The sequence below is a fragment of the Carettochelys insculpta genome, chromosome 11, assembly GCF_033958435.1.
Source record: "Carettochelys insculpta isolate YL-2023 chromosome 11, ASM3395843v1, whole genome shotgun sequence".
NCBI classification, from domain to species: domain Eukaryota; kingdom Metazoa; phylum Chordata; order Testudines; family Carettochelyidae; genus Carettochelys; species Carettochelys insculpta.
Genome location: NC_134147.1, coordinates 10,930,737 through 10,957,967, shown reverse-complemented (window position 1 = coordinate 10,957,967; position 27,231 = coordinate 10,930,737). Strand labels below are relative to the sequence as shown.

The window sequence follows — 27,231 nt, the reverse complement described above, 5'->3', positions numbered from 1 at the left end:
GTGAGGGCTATGAATGGCAGCTGGCAACTTGTCTTCCACACGAACACTTCAGAAAAATTCAGCTCTTTGTAGTTTTGCACAAATATATCTGACTGAAAAGGCTTATAACAGCACTGCGCCCCAGTACTGCCAGCTGTGCAACCATATGAACTAAAATCAATTTAAACCTAATTTCTTTACTAAAGACTGACTTGTAGTGCAGCCTTTGTCTTAAGTATACAGTATTAGCATAACTGCCTCTAGAGCAGTAAAATGTGATATCACTTGTCAGAGGAGAGATTTGGCTGGGGCATTCTTTATTCAAATGGAATTTTAGTAGGCAGAGGAATACTTAATTGTCTTATACAGCCATGGAGCAAGTGACGTTTGGCCCTGTAACCCTACTGAAATTAGTGTGAAGTAATTACAGAGTAGGGCCCTCAGCTTGCCCAGTAGACTGTGCCCATACTGCAGATCAGAAATAAGTTTAAAACCTTCAGTGGTACCCCAGGACTCTTGATTTTTAAAAATGTAGTTTAATAATAAATAGTGGTAGCTGATCAAACCAACCTGTTCTATTTCACCTAGAACTCCACGGGTAGCCAGTGCACATCCTGAATTTCTAGTGCAGTGTGCCCACCATATGAAGAGACTCAGAAGTGGGCCACAGATTTCTGGGTATTGTGGAAACTTACATATCACAATGCAAACAGAGGAAGAACTGTGGCAAGTTCCACAGCTGAGAAAGAAGGTTACAATCACCTTGCCAAGCTCACAGTGTAAATGCTCTTGGAGTTACTGTTACCTAGATATCCCACAACAGCTGTCTCCAACATGACCCTGATGTTTCAAGTACTGTTTCTTTTGATTGTTTTTACCCACTGACAAGGGTTAATCCTCATTCTTTCCTGAGTTCAGTCTGTCAGCTGGGCTTCATTCGTGCCCCCATCTCACTAAGGCCACAGAGTAATTCAGCTACATTGACCATGTCACATAAGATGGAGATGGGTTTCATTTGCATGGAAGGGACCATAAGCTCAATGTCTTTCCTTGTGGCTCTGTGTGCAAGTTAACCAAGCAGGTTAATAGGATGGAACTCCACCCTGAAAAACTTCACCAAAATAAAATAAATTATGATTTGGAGCAATTTCTCTTTGGGCTTGTCTACACTACCAACTTCCTTCGAAGGAAGGATGGTAATTGGGGTGTGAGGAGTAACGGGACTTGGAAGTTGCCCTGGCTCTTCGAAGTACTGGCGAGTGCGCTGCGGATAGATGGGTGCCAGTACTTCGTAGTTTAAAACTTCGAAGTTGCCACGGGGGCAATTTGCTTAATGAAGTGCTGCATATGCACAGCAGCACTTCATTAGTAAACTCCCCAAACCCTAATTACCATCCTTCCTTTGAAGGAAGGTGGTAGTGTAGACAAGCCCTTTGTGTATTAGGCTTAGTTGGCATGTTTTGTTTATTTTAGCTGAGTAGCTTACCCTGATCTGCTTCTCATCACTTGCAACCACTTAAATTGTACTTTTTATGCTTTATAAAATCACTTTTCTTATCAAACCTAGGGACCAGGGGTGGGGGAACATCTGTGCATGTTTCATTGATAAAGGGAGCAAATTTTATGAGCTTTCTCTATGGATTTATTTGGGGCTCAGTACCGTGGGACTGTGCTCCTGTATGCTGTCAGGTCCCGGTAACAGAGCTGTACCGAGCTGAGTTATTATCAGTGTCTGTGGTACTGTACTGGGGAAAAGGGGGTGTTACTCTAACTCTGTATCTTTGTTCTGATCAGCAGGACAGGATGGTGGGGCGCCCCTGGGGCCAGGCAGGACAGCTCAGTGATATGATCAGTCCATTAAGTGACAGTCTCAAAGGGATCTCTGTGATCCAACCTGTCACAGAATGTGGGGGTTCAGCAGAGGGATGCCTGGTAGCTCTAGCTATGCCAGTGCATCCCATCTCTTGCACACCCGTCACTCTGCACCATTAGGCTCTGGTGCTGCAAGACAACCCTGCAGCCCAGCCCACTTGAAGTCTTGATGTGTGGGACCCATTAGACATGTGAATGCTTCCTGGCAAGGGAAGGGTAAATTGGGGATGATGGAATGAGTGAATGGGGGAGAGGGGTTTGAGGGTGCAGTGATTAGGGGGACACGTGGGATGGATGGTAGGGGGAAGGCTGGGGGCTAAGGAAAGGTGGGGCTTGTGGGAAGGAGGAGTGGATGGTGGGACAGAGGTAATGTTGATTTGGGGGGGGGGAGTAGCAGAGGGATTAGAGGCGAACAAGAGCAGCGGCACATACCCCACATTGATTCTCTCTTTCTCCTCTTTTTTTTATTTTTTAATTTTTGGAATAATCTTCCTGTCATCCTCCTATTTGTGAGTCCACTGATGGCTGACCAGCCCAGTTCACAGAAAGGGCAGGTGTTGGTAGCTGTTTGTAGGGCAGCTTTTGACACTCTTTTCTTCTGCATGGTGGTGGGACCTCACATTGTGCCACCCCCTCATAGATCAGCACTCTCTACTGGTGATGGTCCTGGGCAAGATTTCTCCCCAGTGTTGATACTGATGCTGCACTTTTTCAGCATGTCCTTATATCACTTTCTCTGGCCCTCACCATTCTTCCTTCCACTCAGGACACAGAACCTTTTTTGGGAGGCACTGATCAGACATACAAACCACATTATCAGTCCAACAAAGTACAATGGCTTCAATACTTGTCATACTTGACTCTTCCAGGATGCTCGTGTTCTTGTGCCTGTGCTCTCAAGAGATATTTAGGATTCTCCTGAAGCAGTGTAGATGATATTTTTCAAGTGCTTTCAAATGATGTATGTTCTACAATCACCTGTAGAAAATGTTATTAGAGGAAGTTAAGATCATGTGTTTTTTAGCAGTGATGAGGTAGGCAGAGGAAAAATGTGTATTGAGGGAGAGTATTGTGGGCATTGCTGAAAAAGGGCAGTTTCTGTAGAATCTTAACTGCATCTCCTGGTTTGCAAAAGCAATTTTTGCGTAAAGCAGCCTTTTGCAAGAGGCTGGCATACCACCAAGCAACCTTAACTTTGCAGGAAAGTAGGAGATCATTTAACATTGATTGGTATCATCGTTACCAGTGTTTCCTGTAAGTTGGGAGCAGATGCAGTTGCTCAGGAGCCAGTCAGATGCCACCCAGCTGCTTAGCAGAGTTAACCTCAGGTAAGTTTTGTGTTTCTAGTGGTGATGCACTACAAAAGTCCACAGCTGGATCGCAAAATCCGCAGCTGGGTGCAAAGGTTAGAGGCAACAGGGGTTTACACTGGTGTATTGTTTACTTTTGTGTCTGCTGGGATGGGATGCATAACAGAAAAGCAGCTACTCCGGTTATCTGCGTCTCTGCAGGTGTTGGGCGATCGCACCTGGCCATGGCAGCAGAGGGAAGTGGCGTGGAGCGGGACGCTGTGACCAGCGATTCACAGCCAGCGCTTGCCCCGGTGAATAGTGGTGGGGCCGGCCCGGGACTAGCCCTGCTCGCTGGAGCCGCGGCGGGCAGGCCCCACGCGGAGGCCAGAGGGGCGTTCAGCCCTCGGGCGCTGCTGGTTGGGGTTAAGGGCCACAGGACGGCGTGGGCGTCCACCACCCGCTTGTCCGCACATTGAGTTTGGCGTCGCCTCTCCGGAGTCCGCGCGGGCGGGACGGGATGCGGCGGGAAGCGCCGCCCACGCTCTCGCTGCCGTCCCTGTTGGCCGCGGCCGGAGACGGGCCGCTAACAACACACCTGCGGCAGATCGCGCGGGGCAGCGCGGGGCATGACTGCTCCCACCCTCTCCCGGCCGGCCCAATCCCAGACGTCAGTGCGGCGGCTGCACCAATCAGAGAGCGCTCCAGCCCCGCCCCGTCTCACGTGGCGCCGAGCCCGACAAAGCAGAAGCCCTGGGCCCCGCCCCGCCCCGCCCCGCGTGCATCTGCCCTGCGGGGGCGGGGTGGTTCATGTGTGCGGGGGTCCCACCCCACGGCCTGTGGCTCTTGCTACCTGCTAAGGATGTGACGTCATTGCTCATTATCCTAATCTATGCTGATCTTATGAGCGGGCCTAGCCAATGGGGTTGTCCGGTTCTCCCCACCTGCTAGGAAACGACTGCGCCGGGCTGGGAGTCTTCCCCTGGCCGCTCAGTGCACCACTGGGCCGGGCCAGGGCTCCCGTAGCGCCCGCTCCACCGCGGGACTCGTCGGGAGCCGGTCCCAGCAACTGCCGCAGCCCCTCGCCGCAGCCGCGTGGGGTGCGCGCTACGCGCTGGTGGGTGAGCCGGGGGGCGGCGGGCGGTGCACCGGGCCCCTGGGGTGAGTGCAGCGGGGGACCTCGGGGGCCTGGCTCCGCCTGGGCTGCTCGAGAGCCCGGAGCTGGCGAGGGGACTCGGACCGTGTCGTCCGGGCTCTCATTCCTGCCGGCCTGGCTTCTCCCCCGCCTCTAATCTCCTGACTTCTGGCGGTGCCTGCCGTGAGCCCCCCACCCTCTGGGCGACCCTCTACCACCGGCCCCAGGCTCCCCTTCGGCCCCTGCTCCCTGGACTTCCCTTGGGTACCTCTTTCTCCTCACCCCCTGGGCTTTCCCTGTCCTCCCAGCTCCCTGCCCCTTGTTCCCCCTCTGGTTCCCTCCCCCCGGGCTCTCCCTGCCCCCTTCTCTGCTTTCTCCCCTCTCAGCTCCCTGGGCTCTCCCAGTGCCTGGTCTTTCTGCACCCCCCCACTTCCCCAGCTCCCTGCACCCTGGCTCCACCTGCTCCATTTCTCTGGCTCCCACACTTGACTCAGCCACACTGTCTGTCTTTTGTCCTGGGTCCTTAACTGCCTTTTGCGACCCCTGCCTGGTGCACCAGCCTTCTGCTACCCCTGCAGTGCCCAAGTCTTTGCCTTACCCTGAGGCAGTAGGACCATTCCCAGCAGGCGCTGACTGCAGCCACTTCTCTGTACCCCAGCCTCTGCATAGTCCTGAGCAAATGTGAGCTTTCTGTCTGCTGCCTGTGCTGCCCTGTGGGGCATTTTTTAACTTGCAGTATCTCCTGGGCTGCCTAGTAATCGGGAGATGGATGGGAAAGCTTGGACGCTTCTCTCCTGGACCTAACTTGTGGAGTGTAGCTGGGTTGATGGCTGATGGTAGATGGCAAGCTCTATGTAGTGTCTGCGTGGAAGGGGATGCCTCTTGCTATGTTCTTTTGTTGGCATTCTTGTGCTACTGTGTAATATTTGTGGTGTGTTGGGGAAGAGAACATATTGATTGCATCTGACCTCTGGAACTTTGTCTGCTGTTTCTCACACAAAGTGGTTTCAGATGATTCCGTCATTCTGGAATTGGCTGTGTGGTGGAATGCTGGATTCTACGCAGGGCATGCCAAACAAACTTGTCTTGCTTCTAAAAGATCATTGTGTAGAATTCATTAGGCTCAGTTGTGCTATTAGTAATCCTAGTTATTAAATCCCAGCAGAAGTTGGGGGGAAAAAGGAAGAAATCTCTCCACCCTGCTTCAGAAGGTGCATTTTCTGTGATGTTCCTTACCCTCTCAGGTCCACAAAGGACTGACATGTCCTTGCAGAAGAGGGGACTAGATTCCTCTCCTGAGTTACTCCAGCAATTGGTTTTCCCCCACCCCCATACAACTTTCAATGTCTGTCTTTTGGAATGTTTGTAGTATTTCTGTAGTGCTCCCATGCATCTGCCAGGCTATTTAGAGATGGTTGGAGGCCCAAATTCTGAAGTGCCAAACGTTGGACTCCATTTTAAATTGATGTTTGGGGTGACACAGACTGAAGGCTAATGTGCATAGGTAAATTTCACTCATTATACTTATGATACACCTATACCAACCTCACTATCCTCTTTTGGATGCTGCTATTCTGGAATAAGTGTTCACATGAGTTTCACAGATAAAGCTACAGTAGACAAGCTTAATTCACACCATGACTTTTAAACTTTAACGTGAAACTTAGAAGTATAACTTTTCCTTGCAGGTAAGCCCTAGCATTTCTTCAGGAAAGAGTTGAACAGAAACACAAAGTCTATAAATGTGCTTTTGGATTGAGTGTTTAAATCTAAGTGACTTCAGATTAAATATATTCCCTTTACAGAGATTTTTCTGTGTCTCCCAGTGGTGTGAATTTGGCTTGTGATTAGTGGCCTACTGAATTTATGCTCCCCAGAAATAATTGGAAGTTATAAGGTTCTGCTGGTCGAACTATGACATGAATGATACCTGGGCATCCCTGCTGTCTTCGTTGGGGTTTCACATGTGTAACTGGTCAGAATTTAGTAACATTTCTAATGATGCAGAGTTCATCTCTTGTTTGCTGTGTTGGCTTTAAAAGGGGACAGGAGTAAGAATATGTGAAAATGTGTTTCTTAACCAACCTGTGCAAAGCAAACAGTTGTCACTGAATGATCACAGGATCCGTGGGCTGGAAGGGACCTCAGGAGGTCATCTAGTCCAGCCCCTTGCTTAAAGCAGGATCAACCCCCACTAACTCATCCCAGCCAGGACCTTGTCCAGCCGGGACTTAAAAACCTCAAGGGATGGAGAATCCACCACCTCTCTTGGCAACACATTCCAATGCTTCACCTGGTGAAGTGGTTTTTCCTAATATCTAACCTACACCTCTCCCTCTTCAACTTCTGACCATTACTCCTTGTTCTGCCATCTGACACCACTGAGAACAGTTTCTCACCCTCCTTTTTAGAGCTCCCCTTCAGGAAGTTGAAGGCTGCTATTAAATCACCTCTAAGTCTTCTCTTCTGGAAACTAAACAAGCCCAAATCCCTCAGCCTATCCTCATAGGTCTTGTGCTCCAGACCCTTAATCATTTTTGTTATCCTTCGCTGAACCTGCTCCAGCAAATCTACATCCTTTTTATACTGGGGGGCCCAAAACTGGACACACTATTCCAGATGTGGTCTCTCCAGTGCCAAATGTAGAAGAATAACTACTTCTCTAGATCTGCTCGAAATGCTCCTCCTAATGCACCCTAGTATGCCGTTAGCCTTCTTGGCTACAAGGGCACACTGTTTACTCATATCCAGCCTTTCATCCACCATAACCCCTGGATCCCTTTCCATCGTACTGCTGCTGAGCCAGTCAGTCCCCAGCCTGCAACAATACTTGGGATTCTTCCATCCCAGGTGCAGGACTCTACACTTCTCCTTATTGAACCACATCAGATTTCTTTTGGCCCAGTCCTCCAATTTATCCAGGTCCCTCTGGATTCTCTCTCTATCCTCCAACGTATCTACCTCTCCCCCTAGTTTTGTGTCATCTGCAGACTTGCTGAGGGTGCAATCCAGTCCCTCATCCAGGTCATTAATAAAGATGTTGAATAATACCAGCTCCAGAACCGAGCCGTGTGGCACTCTGCTTGAAACAGACTGCCATCCGGATATTGAGCCATTGACCACGACCTGTTGGGCCCGACGGTCAAGCCAACTTTCTATCCATCTTATAGTCCAAAGATCCCATCTGTATGTCCTTAACTTATGGACAAGAATGTTGTGGGAGACCATATCAAAAGTCTGCTGAAGTCAAGGTATATCACATCCATTGACTTCCCCATGTCCACAGAGCTTGTTACCTCATCATAGAAGCTAATCAAATTGGTCAGGCAGGACTTGCCCCTGGTGAATCCATGTTGGCTACTTTTGATCACTTTCCCCTCTTCCAAGTGCTCCAAAACGGATTCCTTGAGGATTCCCTCCATTATTTTCCCAGGGATTGAGGTAAGGCTGATGGGTCTACAGTTCCCTGGATTGTCCTTCTTTCCTTGTTTAAATATGGGCACTAGGTTTGCCTTCTTCTAGTCATCCGGTATCTCCCCTGATCTCTGACTCTTGAAGGATAATGGCCAAAGATTCAGCAATGACCTCTGCCAATTCCCTCAGTATCCTGGGGTGCATTAAATCCAGACCCATGGACTTGTGCACATCTTGTCTTTCTAGATAGCTCAGAACTTGTTCCTTCCCCACAGATGGTTGCCCTCCACCTTCCCAAACTGCATCATCTAGGACCGTCATGTGGAAGTTGACTTTGTCTGTGAAGACTGAGGCAAAAAAAGCATTGAGTACTTCAGCTTTTCCTGCATCATCAGTCACTAGGTTACCTCCCTCATCCAGTAATGGCCCCACACCTTTTCTGATAACCTGTTTATTGTTCACATGCCTGTAGAAACTCTTCTTGTTACTCTGCACATCCCTTGCCAGCTGCAGTTCCAATTGTGCTTTTGCTTTCCTGATTACTGTCTGGCATTCTCCATCCATATGTTTATACTCCTCCTTAGTCAACTGTCCACATTTCCATTTCTTGTATGCATCCTTTTTGAATTTAAGCTGACTAAGGATTTCCCTGTTAAGCCAAGCTGGTTGTCTACCATGTTTGCATTTCTTACTATGCAGCGGGATTGTTTGTTCCTGTGCCTTCAGTAAGACTTCTTTAAAATACTGCCAGTTCTCTTCAACTCTTTTCCCCTTCATCTTCGTTTCCCAAGGGATCCTGCTCATCCGTTCTCTCAGGGAGTGAGTCTGCTCTTCTGAAATCAAGGGTCTGTATGTTACTGCTCACTTTCTTCCTTTTGTCCGGATCCTGAAATCTGCGATCTCATGGTCGCTGCAGCCCAGGTTCCCTCCCACTTGTATTTCTTCTTCTAGTTCTTCCCTGTTTGTGAGCAGCAGGTCAAGTTGCGCATGGCCCCTGATCGGTTCCTTCAGCACTTGTACCAAGAAGTTATCCGCAACATTCTCCAAAAACTTCCTGGATTGTCTGTGTGCTGATGTATTGGTCTCCCAACAAATGTCTGGATGATTAAAGTCTCCCATGAGAACCAGGGCCTGTGATTTGGAAGCTTCACTTAGCCTCATCTCCCTAATCTGGCAGTCTATAGCAGACACCAACTACAACATCACCTCTGTTACTTCCACCTCTAAGGTTAACCCAAAGACGCTCAACTGGATTTTCTCCTTTCTCATACTGGAGCTCTGAGCAATCATACTGCTCCCTCACATAGAGCACAAATCCTCCTCCCTTTCTCACTGTCTGTCCTTCCTAAACAGTTTATAACCTTCCATGACAGTGCTCAAGTTATGCGAATCATCCCACCAAGTCTCCGTTATTCCAACCACCTCATACTTGTTTGACTGTGCCAGGGCCTCTAATTCTTCCTGTTTGTTCCCTAGGCTTCTGGCATTTGTGTACAAGCATCTTAGAGAAGGGGCCGATTGCCCCACTTCCTCCTCTTCACCCAGGAAACCCACTTGATTGTTCTCTCCTCCTTCCCCACTTACCTCAGGGCTTGTCACCTTCCCCCGACAAACATAGTTTAAAGCCCTCCTCACTAGGTTTGCAAGCCTGCCCGCAAAGATGCTCTTCCTGTTTTAGTGAGGTGGATCCCGTCTCTTCTCAGCAATCCCTGTTTACGAAACAGAATCCCATGGTCAAAGAAACCAAATCATTCCCTGCTACACCACCTACGCAACCACACATTTACCTCTGTGATTCGACAATCCCTATGCAGACCCCTTCTTTCCACAGGGAGGATAGACGAGAAGACCACTTGTGCTCCGTATTCCTTGATCTTCCTTCCTAGGGTTACGTAATCTGCCATACTCTCGTCAAAGTTGTTCTTGGCTGTATCATTGGTCCTTACATGAAGAAGTAGGAAGGGGTAATAGTCTACAGGTTTAAGAATTTTTGACAGCGACTCTGTGATATCCTGAATTCTAGCTCCAGGCAAGCAGCAAACTTGCTGGGATTCTAAGTCCGGGCAGCAGATGGATGACTCTTAGGAGGGAGTCCCCGACCACCACCACTCATCTTTTTCTCTTAGGGGTCGTGGTCTTATAACTCCCATCCGTAGGACTGTGCATCCCATGCCTTCTAAACCGTGGGGACTCTTTCAGATACAATCACTCTGGCAGGTATCAGCCCCAATTATCTCCACTGTATCACCTGTGGGGAGAGGCTGAAAGTGGTTACTTAACTCCACTGGAACTGGAGAGACTTGAACTGGTTTTCTCCTCCTGGAGGTAACATGCTTCCAGTTCTCCTCCTTGTTTTGGGTAGCCTGCTGTTCCTGCAGTATTATCTGTTGCCTTCTATCCAGAAAGTCTTCACCCTCTCTGATGGACCTGAGGGTTGATAGTTGTGCCTCAAGTCCTCTCACCTTCTCTTCTAAGATGGCTACCAGCTTGCACTTGGTACATAGAAAATCCTTTCTATCATTGGGGAGGAAGACAAACATGGCACATGCGTTCAGGTCACAACAACAGACCTCTCACCAGTCATGTCATTCTCCATTTTTTCCCTTAACAGAGATCCCTTATTTGTTTCTAGTGCCGCCTTGAAGGGCCCAAGAGAAACACCGTGTAAGAAAGGTAAAAACAGGTATGGGGCTCCTCCCGAAGGTGAACTCCTAGGGAAACTCCCTGTTAGCTGCTCTTGTGCACTGCTCACAGGGTTCGCTGTGGCTGCCTTCTTATAGAGCTGCTAGCTGGTTAGGCCCAGTTCAAAGCCTTTGCCTCCAATCTAATCAGCCCTTGAAGGCCCACCTGGAAGGAAGCTCTCCCAATTCACACCTTGCAAACTTACCAAACATGCTTTCCAACTGCCCCTCTCTGCAAAACAGATGCTCAGGCACCCAGGCAGCTGTGCAAACTGCCCCTCCCTGCAAAATGAAACACATGCACAGACACCACAGACAGAAATTCAACGCACCAGCTCACAACGCAGCCCCCCAAATGCCACACTCACCTGAAGGAATTGGGTTTGTTGGTGTTTACAAAGTAACTTTTCTGAGTAGACCTACACTTTAATGGTCTTTTTAATAGCACATGGTATCACGCTCACAGCGGAGCAAACTGTGGCTGTTGGAAACTGGATGAAATTCTATAGCCAGCCGGTGTTATGCAGGATGTTAAATTACTGGCCTCTTTTTGCCTAAGAATCTGTCCATAATGGCCCCTGTAGTTTTAAAATCTATGGCATTTGAGAAGACTGTTTCTCTCTAAATTTTCTTGGCCTGCATTTTCCCAACTGTCTACTACCAAGGAAGTTTGTTAATGAACTTTTTATCTCCGCTTCTATTCCTTATGAATCAGTCAGTGAAATCGAAAACCTCTGTTTGGGATAAGTATGTTGGCATGGAAAATGTTGGCAGTCATAAATGCACCATTATGGATCTGATCCTGTTAAGTACTCCATGGACAATACATTCACCTGTATAAGCAAAGTGACCAGATGATGTTATCAGTTCTAAGCCTTGAACTATAATAAAAAAGTAGATTAACCTCTAGGTATGTAACTCAGAGGGTTTGGAAAATTTGCACCCCTGAGGGTACAGTTAAGCCAACGTAACCAGTTTAGCTGTGGCAAGGTCACTGCTTAGGACAGTGAATTACGGAGTGTCCTCATTATAAGTCGCTTTGCTATCAGTTTTGCATATATGTTAATGAATCTGCTTTCCTGAATTACTTAAGTTGCACCGTTCCGCATTTATGTCATTGAGGGGCCGAATCACCAAAACCCAGGAACATAGCAGAGTTTTGTGGTGGCAAGGGTTGTAGAGCTGGGCACTGTAAGTGAGCTCTGAAGTCATAGGGAACCAGTGGGGAGCTGCAGGGAGCTGGCAGGAAGCTGTGGGGAGCTGCAGGGAGCTGGCTTGTCTTTTCCTATTTATTTATCTTTTTATTTTAGAATCAGATAGAATACTAGGACTGAAAGGAACCTCGAGAGCTCATCAAGTTCAGCCTCCTGCCCTAAGGGCAGGGCCAAGTACTGTCTGGACTATCCCTGATAGACATTTATCTAACCTGTTTTTAAATGTCTCCAGAGATGGAGGTTCCACAACCTCCCCAGGCAATTTATTCCACTGTTTGACCATCCTACAGTTAAGAACTTTTTCTACCTCCCTTGCTGCAGTTTAAGCCCATTGCTGCTTTTTCTATTCTCAGAGGCCAAGAACAACAAGTTTTCTTCCTCCTCCTTATGACACCCTTTTAGATACCTTGAAAACCACTACCACTTAAACTCAAAAAGGATGCATACAAGAAATGGAAACATGGACAGTTGACTGAGGAGTATAAACATACAACTGGAGACTGCCAGGCAGTAATCAGGAAAGCAAAAGCATGATTGGAACTGCAGCTGGCAAGGGATGTGAAGAGTAACAAGAAGGGTTTCTACAAGCACGTTAACAATAAACGGGTTATCAGTGAAGGTGTGGGGCCGTTACTGGATGAGGGAGGTAACCTAGTGACAGATGATATAGGAAAAGCTCAAGTTCTCAATCCTTTTTTTGCCTCAGTCTTCATGGACAAAGTCAACTTCCACATGACCGTCCTAGACAATGCAGTATGGGAAGGTGGAGGGCAACCATCTGTGGGGAAGGAACAAGTTCTGAGCTATCTAGAAAAACTAGATGTACACAAGTCCATGGGTCTGGATTTAATGCACCCCAGGATACTGAGGGAATTGGCAGAGGTCATTGCTGAATCTTTGGCCATTATCCTTGAAGGCTCTTAGAGATCAAGGGAGATACCGGGTGACTGGAAGAAGGCTAACGTAGTGCCCATCTTTAAAAAAAGGAAAGAAGGACAATACAGGGAACTATAGACTGGTCAGCCTTACCTCAATCCCTGGGAAAATAATGGAGGGAATCCTCAAGGAAACCATTTTGGAGCACTTGGAAGAGGGGAAAGCGATCAAAAGTAGCCAACATGGATTCATGAGGGGCAAGTCCTGCCTGACCAATCTGATTAGCTTCTGTGATGACGTAGCAAGCTCTGTGGATTTGGGGAAGTCAGTGAATGTGATATACCTTGACTTCAGCAAAGCTCTTTGATATGGTCTCCCACAACATTCTTGTCCATAAGTTAAGGATATATGGATTGGATCCTTGGACTATAAGATGGATAGAAAGCTGGCTTGATGGTCGGGCCCAATGGGAAGTGGTCAATATTTGGATGGCGGTTGGTTTCAAGCAGAGTGCCACAAGGCTCGGTTCTGGGGCCAATGTTATTCAACATCTTTATTAATGACCTGGATGAGGGACTGGATTGCACCCTCAGCAAGTTTGCAGATGACCCAAAACTAGGGGGAGAGGTAGATACGTTGGAGGGTAGAGAGAATCCAGAGTGACCTGGATAAATTGGAGGACTGGGCCAAAAGAAATCTGATGCGGTTCAACAAGAAGTGTAGAGTCCTGCACCTGGGATGGAAGAATCCCAAGCATTATTACAGGCTGGGGATCAACTGGCTCAGCAGCAGTATGATGGAAAGGGACCTAGGGGTTATGGTGGATGAAAGGCTGGATATGAGTAAACAGTGTGCCCTTGTAGCCAATAATGCTGACGTCATACTAGGGTGCATTAGGAGGAGCATTTTGAGCAGATCTGGAGAAGTAGTTATTCCTCTTTATTCAGCACTGGTGAGGCCACATCTGGAATATTGTGTCCAGTTTTGGGCCCTCCCAGTATGAAAAGGATGTGGCTTTGCTGGAGCAGGTTAAGTGGAGGGCAACAAAAATGATTAAGGCTCTGGAGCACAAGACCTATGAAGTTAGGCTGAGGGATTTGGGCTTGTTTAGGTTACACAAGAGAAGACTTAGGGGTGATTTAATAACAGCCTTCAACTTACTGAAGGGGAGCTCCTAAAGAGGAGGGTGAGAAATTGTTCTCAGTGGTGTCAGATGGCAGAACAAGGAGTAATGGTCGGAAGTTGAAGAGGGAGAGGTGTAGGTTAGATATTAGGAAAAACTGTTTCACCAGGCGGGTGGTGAAGCATTGGAATGCGTTGCCTAGAGAGCTGGTGGATTCTCCGTCCCTTGAGGTTTTTAAGTCCCGGCTGGACAAAGTCCTGGCTGGGATGACTTAGTAGGGATTGATCCTGCTTGGAGTACAGGGCTGGACTAGGTGACCTCCTAAGGTTACTTCTAGCCCTATGATTCTGTGATGGTCCCCACCCCCATCTTCTCTTTTCCAAACTAAACAAGCACAGGTCTTTCAGCTTTCCTCTATAGATCATGTTCTCTAGACCTTTGATAATTTTTGGTGCTCTTTTCTGGACCTTGTCTAGTTTCTCTACATCTTTCTTGAAATGCAGTGCCCAGAACGGGACACAATACTCCAAATGAGGCCTAGCCAGCACATCGTAGAGCGGAAGAATGCCGCCTTGTGTCTTGCTCACAACATACCTGTTAATGCATCCCAGAATCTTGTTTGTTTGTTTTTCTTTCATATTTAGCTTGCTGGTCCACTATGACCCCTAAATCCCTTTCTGTTGTACTCCTTCCTAGACAGTCCCTTCCCATTATCTTTGCCCACGAAACTATCTGTTAGTCTATAAGGTGCCATAGGACTTCTTGTTGTTTTTGAAGATACAGACTAACACGGCTACCTCTCTGGTACTTCCCATTCTGTATGTGTGAAACTGATTGTTCCTTCCTAAGTGGAGCACTGCGTTTGTCTTTTTATTAAACTTCATTCTGTTTACCTCAGACCATTTCTCCTATTTGTTCCAATCATTTTGAATATGACCCTATCCTCCAAAGCAGTTGCAACCCCTCCCAGCTTGGTGTCATCTGCAAACTTATTAAGTGTACTTTCTATGCCAATTGTTTTCTTTTTATTGTTTTTTTTATGGGTTATAGGTATATTATATGTACCACACGTGCGTGAACTGTATGTGTTGGGAACGTGTCTCAAGCTAATTATATTACTCCTTAGGGATATTAGTTCCCCTTTATAAGTTGTTTCATTGTGAGTTGCATTATTTAGGAACATAACGTGGACTTATAATGAGGGTCCCCTGTACTTAGTTTCAGTGGAAAAATCTTTTCAGACAGTGAAAGAAGCATCTACTACAGCGCCAAACTAAAGCAACTATGTGGTCATGACTGGAGTCCCCTGGGAGTGGTCCTGAAAGCAGTTTACCCAGTACTGTAGATGAACCCAAATTGTTTCAAGCATGACTAATAGTGAGCTGAGAGCACTTGGTGAATTTCTTAGGGTATGTCTATAATTTCTGGCGGCGGGTGGGGGTGGGATGCTGTGGTTGATCTTCCAGGGATTGATTTTTGTTGCACATGTGAAGGTGCAGCAAAATCAATCTCTCTGGGCTCGGCCACTGCTCCTGGTACTCCACACTGGCTTGTGGCATAAGGGATGATGGCGGGAGCCTGAAGATCTCTGATCTACACCAGAGAAGAAAATCAGTCCTGATACATCAATTCTAGCTAAGCAATTCTAGCCATGCCATTTGCATATCTGGGATTGACTTTGATCCGTAGTGTAGACCAGGCCTCAATGTAGTAAGACCTTTCCAGCTGTGGTGTAGGATTAAATATCAAAGGAGGGCCTTGATGTGGTAGTACATTCTTCTCTGGACATTTGTATGTTTCATAAAGAGCAAAAGGCATCTGGAAAAATGGAAAGGCTTTTTCTGATAAAGTTGAAAGTTTCCTACTATGAAAGGTTTTTTTAAATTCACCTTATTGTCACCGTATGTTGCAGGGGTCAGATCAGTACTTTCTGTAACATCTTGTAGAAACAGGGCACTACAAGAATGGAATTTCAGCCCTAATTTGAATTACATTGTTTTTTTTGTTGGCTCCTACTTCAAACATGTCATAATAGCCTTTTAAAAAAAGGAAACTATCTTATTAAAAGGGGATTGTGCACATCAAAAGAAGAAATGATGCAAGACAATCTGAAAATCTTAAAGGCAAGGGCTTGTGTAACTGATGAACTGCATCATTAGGACTTTTCTAGTCTAGCACAAGCGTTATAAATGTTAATTATTAAAATTTCCACGTCTCATCTTCTAATTTTATGTTGTTTAACTTGCAAAAAAAACCCAGAGCCTTGGTAACTAGTTTAGAAGGTCTAGTCTATAATCTGGAATACACAGTATCAAAATGTTGTTTTTATATTTCTTTTGTTCAAATACCAAAAATGGTAATGTACATTTAAAAAAAAACATATTTGACCCTAATAGTTCACTTATGGTATTTACCCATGAAGATGACTTAAGATGCTATTGCTTATTCCCAGAAATTCATCTGTTTGATCAAATTATCAACAATTCTGTTTTCTTTTGTTTTGATCTTTTAATTTTTTATGTGCTGTAGTAATTGTTAGGATTGGAAAAGGTGGGGGGTGATAAATGTTGTAGTGGCACATCACAAGCTACACACATTCATAAACAGGTGCCTGAGGTACATCTTTCAGATTAAATGACAAGACTTCGTCACAAGTGAGGAGTTTTGAGAACAGAGCAGAACAAGAACCCCTTGAATCAAGAGAAGAAAGTGGGGATGGCTAGGCTACACTCTCAGAAAACCATCATCCAACATAGTCCTTCACACTCTCACATGGAACTTGCAAGGCAAACACAAAAGAGGAAGACCTGAGACAACATGGACATCTGCTGAGATTGAAGGACAACTGGGGTATTCCTGGAGACAGCTAGAAGTTTTGTCCCAAGACAGAATGAATTGGAGGAGACTTGTAGATGACCTATGCTCCACACGGAGCTCAAGGTTTAAGTAAGGTGGTGGTAGTAGGTAGGCAAAAACAAATAAAGGAGAATGGGGAATTACTGGTCTAAAATCAGCCTTCAGTTATTACCCAGTCAGTTTCATTAAAGATTTCGATTGGAAGGGATTTGCTACAAAATCTGAATCCTTCATGTATGTAAGACAAGGATACCCAATTGTTGAACATTTCTAAAACCAAACTTACTGTGTTCATAAAAGACAATTTTTATTTTTTATGAATCTTACACTGTTGTGGAAGTGAATCTAAAAGTGCTGAAAATGTGTTGAGGCATCCAACATGGAGAGAACATTTTTAAAACTGTTTTCCATTGAACATGGGCTGTTTACACCCTAGCCCCCTTCTTTGAGGGAGGCATGGTTATTGGTTCGAGCAGGGAATAACAATGAGGTGCTGTGATAAATATGGAACACCTCATTAGGCTAATTCTCATGGCAGTGACTTCAAATGTTTTTTTGGGAGTAAGAGCACTTTGACGTTGCGTGGGTACTTTAATTGTCCGCTGCTATACAGCATGCCAGCATTTCAAAGTTTGCAACTTCGAAGTTGCTGCAGTGAGAATAAACCTAATGAGGTGCTGCATATTCATCACAGCACCTTATTGCTACTCCCCACTCAGACTGATTACTATACCCCCTTCGAAGAATTGGGCTAGTGTAGACACAGCCGTGGTGTCTGAGGAATAGTGGACTGACTGCCGGGTGGGTACACTTACATACTTTCTCTAGAAACATGCCTCAGCCAACACGTGGGAGTGACAACCTCTGGGAGAAGAGAGGATAGTGTTCATGTTTTCATGCCCATTTGTTGTTTGGTTTCTCTGAACAAACTCTCAGTAAAAGTGCTCTCTCATTGTCAATCACTATATTAGACTGTGCTGAGGTTATGAGCTCATTTTACCCAGGTAACTACAATTCTTTAAGCATGCATTCATCCAAAAGGAAGGTGGGAATAGATGAGACTTGAAAAAGTCTTAAAAACTTTCTCTTGAATTCCACAGCTCCTTCATTAAGAACTTGGAATCCTTTGAAACCACAGACATGTTACATTTAAATTTAACAACGGGGTAGTTTAGTCATCAGGTTATTAGCCACCGAGAGGTAGCTGTGTTAGTCTGTACTCCACCAAAAAAAGCAGCAGTGTAGCACTTTAAAGACTAACAAAATGATTTATTTGGTGATAGCTTTTGTGGGATAGACTTGCTTCATCAGATCAATCTAATTTCTAATACAGACTGACTTACAGAGGACCAAAAAAATTGCAATAAAAACTGGCAAATTAAATACATAGGAGGGAATTAAAGGGTGGGGGGATGTTAATTGTCCTGCCAAAGACAATTACGAGCATCAAAGGAAGGGAAGCAGTCCTGGTAATGCATGAGGTAATTGATGTCTCTGTTCATACCACACGTTAATGTGTTGAATTTGAATATAAATTCCAACTCTCACATTTCACACTGTAACCTGTTTTTTAAATTCTTTTTGCTCCAGGACACACATTCTCAGGTCTTTAACAGAATGGCCCACGCCACTGAAGTGTTCACTGACTGGCTTGTGTGTTGAGATTCCTGATGTCTGCTCTGTGTCCATTTATTCTTTTGTGAAGGTTTTGCCTAGTCTGTGTCTGGCATATAAGGACATATATAATGTTGCTGGAAGTGCATATGTAGGTGTCTTTGATCTTGCAACTCACATGGTTAGGTCCAGTGATAGTATCCCCAAATAAATATGTGGACAAAGTTGGCAGTGGGGTTTGTTGCAAGGAAGAGTGCTGGTGTTAGTATTACTGTGGTATAGCCTGTGACTGCTGGTGAGAATCTTTTAGGTTAGAAGGTTGTCTATAGGAAAGACCAGGCCTGTCACCTCGGCCTTCTGGAGTGTGGAATCATGATCCAGAATAGGTTGTAGGTTATTAGTGATGTGTTGGGGGCTATAGGTGATGACAAGTGGTGGTGGTCACTGTACTTATCTACACCCTTCTAGTTTCCATCCTGCACGTGTGACTAGATCCATTGTTTACAGTCAAGCTCTTAGGTACAATCGCATTTGCTCTGATCCAACTGACAGAGACCAATAACTACAAGAACTTTACCAAATATTCATAAACCTGAATTACCCACCAGGAGAAGTAAAAAAAAAAAAAAAAAAAAAAAAAAAAAAAAAAACAAATCGACAGAGCCAGGCGAATACCCAGAGACCAGCTACTCCAAGATCGGCCCAAAAAAGCCAAGAACAGAACACCACTGGTCATCACCTACAGCCCCCAACTCAGACCACTGCAACGAATTATTAAAGACCTACAGCCTATCCTGAATCAGGATGCCACACTCCAGAAGGCCCTGGGTGACATGCTTGTTCTCTCCTACAGACAACCTCATGAGGATCCTCACTAACAGCCACAGCCTATACCCCAGGAATACCAGTCCTGGAACCTTTCCCTGCAACTAAGCCCACTGCCAGCTTTGTCCACATATCTTCTCTGGAAATACCATCACTGGACCTAACCAAGTTACTCACAGAATCACAGGCACTTTCTCATGCTCCTCTATTAACATCATATATGCCATCATGTGCCAACAGTGCCCAGATGCTTTGTATATTGGACAGACTTCTAACTCCCTTAGACAAAGGGTCAATGGGCACAAAACAGACATCAAAACACTCCAGATCAACAAACCAGTTAGTCAACATTTTAATGGAATGGGGCATTCTGTCAATGACCTAAAGGTATGTGTGTTACTGAAGAAGAATTATCGCACTGTTCTGGAAAGAGAAGTGGATGAGCTGGCTTTTATATTCAAATTCGGCACATTAACATGGGGTTTAAATTGTGATGGGAACTTTCTGAGTAACTATAGGGGCTCGTCTGCATACTTGGCTCAATCTAATTCTTGACTCCCCGCCCCACTCTGATTTGCTCACCTTGATTATCTTTTTCTGATTTGTCCTCCTTGATTACTGCTTTTGGTTCTCTGTGCCTTAAATATTGAGTCTGTTCTGGTCTGGCTATGGTCTGAAGAAGTGGGTCTGTCCCCCGAAAGCTCACCTAATAAACTTTTGCTAGTCTTTAAAGTGCTACTTGACTGCTTTTTGTTTTGATAGTGTATAGACTAGCACGGCTTCCTCTCTCTTACTACTTCTAACCTAAGAGAGATTCTCAAAAGCAATGATAGGCTACAGCACGGTAATACTAATCCCAGAACTTTTCCTTGCAACAAACCCCACTGCCAACTTTGTCTACATATTTATTCTAGGGATACCATCACTGGGCTTAACTATGTTAGTAACAAGATCAAAGGCACCACCTCATGCATTTCCAGCAACATTACGTATGGCATTATGTGCCAACAATGTCCTGACACTATGTGTATTGGACAGACTGGGCAAAACCTTCACCAAAAAATAAATGGAGACAGAGCAGACATCGGGAATCTCAATACACACAAGCCTGAGAATGTGTTTCCTGGAGCAAAAAGAATTTAAAAGCTAATTACAGCAAGAAATTTGTGAGTTGGAATTTATATTCATATTCGACACATTAACACGTTGTATGAACAGAGACATCAATTACCTCATGCATTACAAGGACTGCTTCCCTTCCTTTTGATGCTCGTAATTATTCAGGCAGGACAATTTAACATCCCATCTCCCACCTATGTATTTGATTTGCCAGTTTTTATTGCAATTTTTTTTTCCCCTCTGTACTTAAGTGTCAGTCTGTATTAGAAATGAGGTTGATCTGATGAAGTGGGTCTGTCCCACAAAGAATAAATAAATAATTTTGTTAGTCTTCTAGGTTATTAGCCAGTGAGTGCCAGATGGATGAATACAAGCTATACATGTGAGGAACATGATGTTGGATGTGTGGGTCCATGTAATAAAATCTAGCTCACTTATCTAAATATTGAAAGTAGTTTTACATATGGCCCTGAGTCACCCTGCCAGTTTTTGTAGGTTTATGGTCAATTTTCTATCTGCTTTTTTTCCCTTTTGTTGTGCAAGTGAGAGACAGCTTGGCAAAGCAGAAAGAGAAACATTGACTATGCAGAAAGTGCTGCCAAAGTGTGACGAGTAAACTAATGGGGGGAAACAGATGTCTATTTCTGTTCAGATTAATTTGTTACAATCTTGGTTGTTACTGAGAGCAGTAGTACATATATAGGATAAATTTCTGACATCAACGTTATCATCAACGTGATTGTGTCCCTTTTAAAACTTTATTGTGGTTTCTTTCACCAAAATAGCAAAAATAGTAAGAATTGTACTACATTTTAGGCCTAAATATAATAGGGCAGTTGTGCTGGAACAGTTTTTTATAGCGGGGGTACTGGGAACTGATGAACCAAACATCAACCCCTATATGTAATGGATACCACTTCAAGTCAAGAGGGGCTGAACCCTTACTTCTAGCACCTGTGTAAATAGGCACCTCTGAACCCCATTTGTAATGTGATGATGGTGGCTAAATCAAGTCTGACCAAAAAGGAGTTGTGTCCAAATATGTATTGGAACAGCAATATCTTGGATTTTCCCCTTCAAGGCGTGGATTAGGAAACAATTAAGCAGACTTAAGTGTTTGTCCTCTTCACCGGTGTGTTTTCTGAATCTGAGTACTGTTTAGTTCCTCTGCAGTTGAGATGTGCTCTTCACAGACCTCTTCATCTAGCCATAATAGCTCAGTTTTGGTCTTGTAAAGCCAAAGTTGTGAGTTCAAGCCTTAAAAAGGCTGTTTAGGGCACTGCGGCAAATAAAACTTTTAAAAAAAAATCTGTCAGGGATGGTGCTTGGTCCTGCCAGGAAGGGAGAGGAGTGGATCTGATGACTTCTTGAGGTCCATTCCAGCTCTAGGAAGTATGTGTGTATTCCATAAGCAACGTGAATATAATAGAACAGAAGAATTTGTATTGAGAATACAGAACCATTCACATCTTGCAAAGTAGACAATCGCTGTGCCATATCTGAAATGATTTTTGGTCTCAGTTCATTTACGAGGAGATGCACAGGTATGTGGGTCTAATGGCATTTACGAAGAGTAGGCATAGGACTGAATAAACATGAAGCTTGAATTATCCTTTAATTCCTAGATATTTGCCTTCCAGAACAGACTGGGGCATTGCATGAGAGACAGATTGGAGAAACTTTATTATTGCTGTTGCTCCCTAGGCTGTGTTTGTCCTGTGGCCCTTAACCTGGGGTGAATGATGCCCTTTCTGGGGGAGCGAGACGTGCCGGATTTTTTTTTTTTTTTTTTGGAAGGTAAATCATCAAAAATGCAAGTTAAGTACAGCTACTTTTTCATCAAGCCTATATGTGCATTAATGTTATACATTTTAATGATTACTGTAATATATAAACTTATTTTCAAGTTTTTAAGCTAACTGTAGTGAAATTCTGGATACAAAATAGTCTACCGCCCCGTTTCAGAGTATTTCTTGACACATGCACAGATGATGTGGCCCTGCAGCAGCTTTGTTTGAATTGTGTTAGCCGCTGTTAGCGTGCCACATTGAAGAAATGCAATTGGAATGACAACTATGTTCATTACAGTTTCACTTCTATGACAGAGATGGATGGGACTGAACGACCACCATGTGTACTGTTCAGCTCTTTGTTTTCAAATGCCAATCTCAAACTATTGAAGCTGTCTGAACAGTTCAACACACAGCATGGCAGTGCAGCTGCTGGACGTGACCTTGACACCCTGAAGTCTGATGGTACAAGTTGATCGTAGTGGAACCATGAGAATATTTGTTTGGGTTTGTGTCACTTGAGAAGCTGTTGTCACAAGCATCCTATCAAGTTGCATATACGTGTGCCAAGGCAAAGAAGCCTCAAACAATAGCTGAGGAATAAGTGAAACCTTGTGAATTGTAAATGGCAAAAATAGTATTGGGACCAGATGCACAAAAAAAGCTTCAGCAGGTTCCCTTGTCAAATGTCGTCATCCATTCTAGAATTCATGAAATGAGCCAAGATATCTTGCAGCAAGTTAGAGAAGATATCAAAGCTAGTCCTCTTAAAGTGGATATTCAGCTTGATGAGTCAATTGACGTTGATGGCTGGAGTCAGGTGTTGGTGTTTGTGCGGTACGTAAAGGAGAAATATCTTAGAAGAAATTTTGTTCTGTGAACCACTGAAATTAACTACAAAATGAACTGATATATTTAGTCTTGTCAGACTTCTTTTTGAAGCATAAGATAATGCTCAACGTGTGGCTCAATTTGCACCAATGGTGGCCCTGCCATGCTAGGAAAAAAATCAGGGTTTGTTGCCTATGTAAAGAAAGAAGTACCTCATGTCGTCATGCATTTTATATTGCACCATCATGCACTTGCTGCAAAGACTTTGCTTACAAAATTGAAGGATACCTTATCTATTGCAGTGAGTGCAGTAAACTTCATCAGAGGATGTGCTCTAAATCATCGCCTCTTCTGTGCTTTTTGCGAAGAACTTGGCGCTGAGCATACTGTCCTTTTTTTTCCATATAGAAGTGAGATGGCTTTCATGTGGCTGAATGCTTACTCCTATTTTTGAAATGCGCAAAGAAGTAAGTCATCTTTTTTGTAACCCAAAGCAGTAATTTAGTTGATGACTTTGAAAATAGAGTTTATCCTTGGACTAGCATACATGGCAGGTGTATTCACACACCTAAATGAACTCAACTTCTCTCTGGCTGTAACCATGTTCATCCCAGTTCCTTACATAGATCTATTACCTGTTTTTATTCAGAAACTTACTGTTTAGATAAAGTGAGTCAAGAAAAGAAATTTCACTAACTTCTGCTTGACGAACAGTTGTTTTGGAAAATGAAGTAAATGTCCATTGCACCTGAAGTGACAAAACATTTGCAACAGTTGAGTGACTCTTTCCAAGGACATTCTGCCACTGGAGATCTGGATGTGGCAAAGAAATGGATACTGGATCCATTTCTTTTTAACCTGGATTCCATCAATGATAGCGATTTGGTGAAAGATGGTCTGATTGAATGGACAAATGGATGAATCCAAATGGAGTTTGAGACACTGAAGCTTAAGAATTTAAATATAAATATGTGGAGATATGCATCTCATAGAACTGGAAGGGAGTTTGGGAGGTCATTGAGTCCAGTCCCCTGCCCTGTTGGCAGGACCAAGCACCATCTTTTTTAAAAATCTATTTGCTGCAGATCCCTAAATGGCCCCTCAAGGATTAAGCTCACAACCCTGGGTTTAGCAGGCCAATGTGTGAACTACTGAGTTATCCCTTCCCCCAGCCAGCCCCACTGGCAACGGATTTAGGAAGGACATTAGGAAAAACTTCCTAACTCTGAAGATGGCTAAGCTCTGTAATGAGTTGCTTAGAGAGGTTGTGGAATCTCCCAGTTTTGTAGATATTTAAGAGGAGGTTTAGATTCACATTTGTCAGACATGATCTAGATTGGTGTTGGCAGTAATTTTTGCAGGGGGGCCACTGCGTAAGTTTTGTTACTGGTGGTGGGCTGGCTCTGCCCTGTCCCGAGCAGAAGGTTTGGGCCTATTGCAAGAGAGAGAGAGAGAGTGAGAGTATGACAGAGCAACGCTGTGTGTTAGACTGACTTTGTGACACGTGCTGTAGTGTGAGCACATGAGACAATAACTCTGTGGGGCGCTGACTGGGTGTGTGACAGTGACAAAGTGTGTGCACTGGCTGCTGCTGGGTCTGTTTCAGAGACAGCACCCTCTGTCTCTTTAAGGAAAATCTGTCCTGCCCTGTTGTCTTTCCCCCTCCCCTGCTCTGCACTCCTGAGTGAGTCACTTACCATCCACACTTCAGGCTGGAGGAGCTCCATTGTGTCTCCCTCTCTTCAATCCCTGCTCTGCAGAGATGGGGAACAGGTGGGAGGAAACACCCTGACTTCAGTACTGTCCTTTCCCATCCACCACCTGCCCCTCTGCACAGCAGGAGAATCCTAGGGGTCACTCAGCTGCAGGCGGAACAAGGGGTGGGGAGGGATAGCTCAACACATGCTGCTGGCTAAGGGTGTTGGCTTTGCTAATCAGCTCAGTGGTCCAGATCTGGCCCCCGAGGCTGGCTTATTTTTGCCTACCTTGGTCTAGATGCTGCTTGGTCCTGCAATGATTGCAGCGGATTGAACTCGACCTCCCGAGGGCCCTTCCAGTTCTAGTGTTCTATGATAGACTCAACTCAATACTGCCGCTCTCAATACTCGCAGTATTCCTTAAAGAAGTTCTCCTTTTCTAACAGACATAACATTCAAAATAATATGATAACTTTTGCAAAAGGCATCACTGACTTTATTTATATGGCTTTTTTAGGTCTTAGATGAAATAAACGTTGGGAGACATATAGTATACTAACTTACCAAACATGGTGTCTAACACTGCTTTGCCGAGAGCTGTATGCGTTTAAAGTATCTGATCTTCCAAACAGAACCAGTACAAGTTTCCTATTATTCTCCCTCAATTTAGACTTGTGTCCCCAGTTAATACACTTGATGCAAGTGAGTTTAGAAAGGTCTGAGCACTTGCCATGTCAGTTTCTTGGAAATTAGTTTAAAAAAAAAACAAAACAAGCCCAAAAAACTGATCTTTCTGTCAACACCACCCCCTTTACTGTCAAAGCAGTACAAAACTTTTTTTGCTAAAGGCTAAATAGAAGATTCAGAATTTTTGTCCTTGAAATTTATCACAAATTTTTGTATTTAGAGGTTATTTAAAACATTTTTACATATTTAAGTCATATATTCATTGGAAATTGTAATTTTGTCTATTTTATTTTATTGTGTTGGTGGGATGGGTGGGTGTTGTGTGCTCAGGTACACCAAGGGAGACAGATGAAGTAATTCAATGGGAATAAAGAAGTATGTAAAAGATGGCTTCCATGAGATCATAGGAAAGAGGAAAAGTGGAAGTTGCAACACTGGAGAGGTCTGATGGGGTTGGAAAGGTCTCTGCTACGACAGAGGTAGGGAAAGCCCTATTGAAGGTAAAGTTTCCAGAAGTAAAAATTAATAATTACTTGCTGCTAGGTATTTATTCAAATGGAGGAAGTCAGCCTTTTTTTATGGAGTCTGTCAACATTTTATTGTTCTTGTGTTTTGTTGAGAATCCATTTCTTCATCTTAGTTGCTTTCAGATGTTTCCCTGCTCTCTGAAGTCAGTGGGGGCAGGAATCTGACTCTTCCATTGAAAATACATGCTAGAGGCTTTTAAAGTAAATATTTACAACAGAAAGCATTGTCCTCCCCACTCTTTCCTTTAATGCTTTAAACTTTAGGTTAGTTTTATGGTCTTTGACATTATTTAGGCATTGAATGGGAGGGTAGAGAGATTTATTAGTCAAGTCAGGGAAAACTACTCCCCAACCATATGTTTGTTGTTAAGCCTCTATACGTGTGTGTTAAGATTTTGCTTGCTGCTGCCAGCACCCAGCTTTGGACAGGATGGAAAATGAAATTTTTAAAATATAAGTGTTTCTTGGTATGGGATCATGCTCTGCTTTTTGAAAAATCAGTCGGAATTGTTAACACCCTGTGTGTTTTTTTTACTTTTATTTAATTAGTATTGCTGCCTATAGGGTTGCCCTCTTATGAAAAACAGAGTTGTTAGCTACTGCTGCCTTGTGCAGAATGACCTTTTCATTGATAACTGTCTTAATCATATTTAGTCTTTTTTTTAATTTATACCTCTGGTTTATATATATTAACTTTTTTTCAATTTTGTAGGCACTTCTAATATTGAGTTAAGTGAAACATTCACAGGTTACTTAGAATTTTTGTATAGTATTTCTATTGATAGAACTGTATTAATTGGTTTATAAAATATTTTTTTACAGGTCTCAGTTATGCTCACAGTACATCCACATTACAGAGGTCCCTTCCATAAGGATAAATTTATCTATAAATTTGGGCATTTTGAATCTTACCTTTTGAAGGTCTTGCCAGCTGCAAGAAACTCTGTAGAAGGCAGTTCAGGAAAGTGTCTTTCCTAACCCCATAAACTAAATGTTGGCATGTGCTCTGATGATTTGTATCTGTATATAGTTTTGAAAGTAAGAGCCAAAGAAGGAAATATAAACATTTTAAGTCTCATTATAGAGTTGCACATAGTCTCAGTACCAATTGGCAGGTGACTTTTTAAAAACTGGTAGAATAAAAATGTCTTCATGGCTTCCTATCTTTGGATGTGTTGCTTTCACTTGGACATGAGTGAATCAGGTGTCTAATTCTGTACATAACCATGGCACTACACTTATGTGAAACTTCTGTAGGACATTACATTACACCCACTGCCTTATTTTTTCCTCTACAATCAAATTGAAAACAAGTCACTTAGCTTTTCTGTAACTCAAAATCACCATCTGTAAAATGGAGATAATTATACTTACCTACCTCTGGGGAATGCAACTGAGATTTCCCGTGCAGAGGCATCTTGAAATGAAAAGTATGTGTCCTCCTGACTGTGTACATCTTATTAAAACAGTGACTGTTCCCAGGGCTTAATACATAATTGAAGTCAGGCCCTTTTATTCTGTACATGATGGGATATTGATACATCTTAAAGTGATGTTTCTTTTTCGCTGTTTCACAGTAGTTTATATGGTCATGTTTGTTTATATGATAGTTACGAAATTGTCATCTAATGACAAAGCAACTTCTCCCCTCTTTCAAACATAAGTTTGCGACACTCTTAGAAAACATGACTCTCTTATGTTA

The 27,231-nt window shown here is 44.0% G+C and overlaps 1 protein-coding gene and 1 pseudogene across 2 annotated transcripts in view; both read left to right on the top strand.

Moving 5' to 3' along the window:
• Nucleotides 1–3,660: 3,660 nt before the first annotated feature.
• On the top strand, nucleotides 3,661–27,158 carry LOC142019266 (protein FAM200C-like; annotated as a pseudogene).
• VGLL4 (vestigial like family member 4) overlaps nucleotides 4,079–27,231 on the top strand; it is a 148,254-nt gene continuing 125,101 nt past the window's right edge. Inside the window, exon 1 of one of the 2 annotated variants that reach the window (XM_075005796.1) lies at nucleotides 4,079–4,257. The gene's annotated coding sequence lies outside the window, so the exon portion shown is untranslated. Of the gene's footprint in view, nucleotides 4,302–27,231 lie in introns of both variants that reach the window. The other variant, XM_075005798.1, reaches the window with a different exon arrangement.